Source organism: Tupaia chinensis, unplaced genomic scaffold (assembly GCF_000334495.1).
Source record: "Tupaia chinensis unplaced genomic scaffold, TupChi_1.0 Scaffold143761_1, whole genome shotgun sequence".
Classification (NCBI taxonomy): Eukaryota; Metazoa; Chordata; class Mammalia; order Scandentia; family Tupaiidae; genus Tupaia; species Tupaia belangeri.
In genome coordinates, this window is record NW_006203610.1 from 23868 (window position 1) to 27938 (window position 4071).

Sequence of the window (4071 nt, forward strand, 5' to 3'; positions counted from 1 at the left end):
AAAATGGCATCACCACATCCAGCTACTCAATCCAGAAGCTGCTGGATTATGCTTGAGTCATCTTTGAATGGGTCATTCCAGAGTCTCATTCCCGTATCTAATCCCACATCCAATTTATGATGAATTTTCTTCATCATAAATTCACATCTCTCCATGGTCCAAGTCACCAGTTTCTATTCCCTGAACATCTCCAACAACCTCCTTCCTGGTTTTCCTAATTGTATTTTTGCCTGTCCCCATAAATTGTCCTCACAATAGTTAGTCTAATCAAAAAAGTGAATTAGATTATACTTTTTTTCTACTAAAATCATTTCAAGGCTTCCTCACTTCTCTGAGGTAAAACCCAAGATATTCAATAAGATCATGTCTACCTTTTCAACCCTCTTTTACATTACTTTCCCTCTTCTACTATTATTCATGTTGATGGGCTTTACTTCCCTTCTATATTTGTACATAAAATTTTCTACTGTGGTCTTTGGATAAGATTTTCCATCATCCTCAAATACTGTTTCTCCTTCATAATCTGCTTTACTGTCACTCTTCCCATATAAATCTTTCAGACTCCCCAGAGCATGGTTGGTGTTGTGACCAACTGTTTTTCTCTTTTATAGAAAGCTACAATTTTCTTTATAGACTTTAATATTGTTAGAGCTTAGATGTATTCTGTATAGTTAAGGTGACTGTCTCTTTTTTTTTATTGGACTACAGCCATGTCTAAATTACTGTATTCACCAATAGGTATCCAGGTACTGGAACAAATGATGATGCAGTGAGTTGCTGAATAATTACGTGCTCAAAAAACAATTAAATAAATATATGACTGCAAGTAAAACTCAAAATGTTAATACTAGAACAGCAACTACAGAAGATTGTATATTTCAAAGACACACAATATTTCCCACCACAAAAGCTCTTTTAAAACCTTGCCACATACAACATCAAAAGTGTGTTGAAATGTTTCTGTGTATTTTTTTTTAAGTGTGTTGTGGTTCCTCAAAACCATGGCTGTGAAAACTGTCAAGCAGATTGTGCATCTTTCCTTTAGTGTCAGTCCCCGCACTTTACTTTGTCCACTGGTAACATCACATTCTCCTGATTATTCTTCATGCTTGTGTGTGTTGATGTTTATACATTGGAAAGCTGATATTTATTCTAGTGTCTGCACTCTGGCTTAGTTTGAGATGCTAGAAACACCCCAGTGCATGGACAGAGTAAGTGAGAGGTCCCTAGTGTTCCCATTGTCACCAGGGACCACAGTCCTAGCTACAGAAGAGCCCTGATGTTCCTGATCATCCCAACATAAGATATTTCTGATGCCTACAAAACTGCACTAATCTGAAGAAGGAACATGCATAGGGTCACCTCACCATTTGGGCCCCAGTCAGCTACAGTGTGGTGCCACACCAAAAGCAGATCCACTGTCAAATAGACTATCCTGAAAAACAACAGTGCTTGTATATGTGCATCTCTCAGGTGCCGTGAGCAGCCCTGCACACTGAGACAGTGGCTGGAGCATATACACACAGTTAGACAAAGTAGTATGATTAGGACATGTGCGTACACATTAGGGAGTGTGAGAAGAAGCCTATGGCTCCTACCTCCACAGAAGGGTACACTTTCCTCCTTGCAGGGGCTCTAAAACAAGTGTTTGTTCAGTAGGAAGTTCAGAGGATAACTATTGTGAGGAGTCACTACAGAAATAAATAAAAGGCATTTATATTAGGAAGGAATACATCAAGTTACCTTTATTTGTGGATGACATGACACAATTTTTAGGAAGTCACTAGGAATTGGCTACAGACTATTAGTATGAATAAACAAGTTCAGAAAAGTAACACAATATAAGATAAATATACTAAAATAAATTTTTAAATTTTTTTGAACTTTTCCAAAATAGATATTCTTTAACTGAAGAGGAAAAGAAAAGGGAAAATGAGAAAGCACCCCAAATGGGCCATAGTCATGCTGTAACCATTTACCCTCCACCTCTCTCTTCTTTTGAGATTTTAGCTATGACTTCATACACATCCCACATGTTTCTCAAGCCAAATACACTAATTGAACTATGCAGTCTGCTATGTGGGATCTGGCTGCCTTAACTTCACAGAGTTGGTGCATAAAGTCAATTATTCCCTTAGGAATAATTATAACAAATTGAACACTGAAAACTGCAATACATCACCAATGTTGGAAATAACTCACAACACTGAGTCTCCTTTCCATGTTTCTGAAAAATTTACCATCTTAGAAAGAAGATAAAGATTGCTTCTTGGTGTATTACTAGAGGTGAGCCCAAGGTGAAATCTACACATGCAAATGTGTATGATGGTCTCCATTTTCTTCTTTTTTTGGTAGACATTATTTACTTTGTTTTATTTATTACTGCTTTTAAATTTGATCAGAGAGAAATGAGGAGAAAGAAAAAGTGAGAAAGCAAACTGCCGGGTCCAGGACTAGACATGTTTCATTCCTGTGGAAATCTAGCACTTTAACCACCAAATCACCTGTTGACCCTTATTGTCTCCATGTTAAAACATAGAAAACTAAAGTCCACAAAGAGAGTATACAACACCACCTATGTTTTAGAGGTGGGAATATCAGGGAGTGACTCCCCCAGTCCCCCCCTGCCAATCATCCTGTATTTAAATAATCCCCCCAATAACATAACAATATGTGTTTAAGAGAGACCTGGTATCCAAGGGTGGGAGGAAGGGAGGCCAGGGATTCAAAACTATAAGGTGAGAGAGTACTGTGGTGATCAAGACTAAGTTCTTTGTGTCTATAGAACAGAGTCACTGAAAGACACTTACAGCATCAGAGGAGATACTGAAATTTGTACATGACAGGGCATACAACAGGAAAAACAAAAATCAGGGATATGTCTTGAACAAAATCGTGTCTCTTGCCCCCCCCTCCAGTCACCACTCCCAATCTTTACCCACTTTTCATACTATTCCCTCATTTCACCACTCCAGTCTAACATTAATCCTGATGAATCAGGATGGGTATTTTGGATCTAGCAGGTGGCCTGGTGGTTAAAGGCACTGGAATCCCACATGGCTGAGTGTAGCTGAAGTCCCAGACTTGGTGGTTTGCTTTTTCACTTTCCCTCTCTCTCACTTTCTCTTTCTCTGGTTAAATTAATAATAATAATAATAATAATAATAATAATAATAATAATAATATATAGTTAAATAAAATAAGTTTTAAAAAGATGGTCAGTTCTCTGTTTGAAAAGAAACTCAGTGATAGCAAAATGTGTATGAAATTCCTCCTAGCCTGGTTTGTGGACAAAATCAAGGAAGAGTAGGTAAGTCAGGTACATCTCCCACATCTCCCACACACAGACACACCCCAAATAATGAAAGATTTGTTAGATAAAACATGGGAGCTTTTGGTCAAGTAATTATTGGACACTTGAAGTGTAAATAGACTTGGAATATGAAATCCACCTATGCTATTATTCTGCTCTCTTATCTTAAAAATACACTAGAACAGTTTTCCAGCTGTAATAACCATTAAACACTCAAAAATCAGCTTAGTGGGTGAGGATAAACATATTTTAATGACTGCAAGAGAATTACCATAGTAATTATTTGTTTCTTAATAACCTAAAACACATTATTTTTCATTGTTTAGATTTCATTACTAAAAAGAGTCGTTGGTCGTTTAACAGGAATAACTATATCAGAACAACAAAAGTGTTAAATTACTTATTAATGTCATCGACTAAGTGACCCGGTATGAATTTCCTCATTATCCCTGAAATGTCAAACCAGGATTTAATAAAGAGTCAGGATCCTGTCTCTCACTCACCTGGACAGACTGCTCCTCTCCCCTCAGGTTCAGGACTCTCCTCTGTGAAACTGCAGTAACCTTCACATTGTGGCCTAATCCAGAATCGCAGAGCCTTGTGGGAAATGTAGTCTCTGCTCCGATGACATCATCAGCACAGGCCAAGGAGGGCGCTTTTTCAGATTCTCTCTCGGCCTTTGTCACTCAGTGCCTTCCACGTGGTCACTGGGGAGAACCTGCCGCTGTGCTTAGGTTGCTCTGCCGGCATCGGTGTCC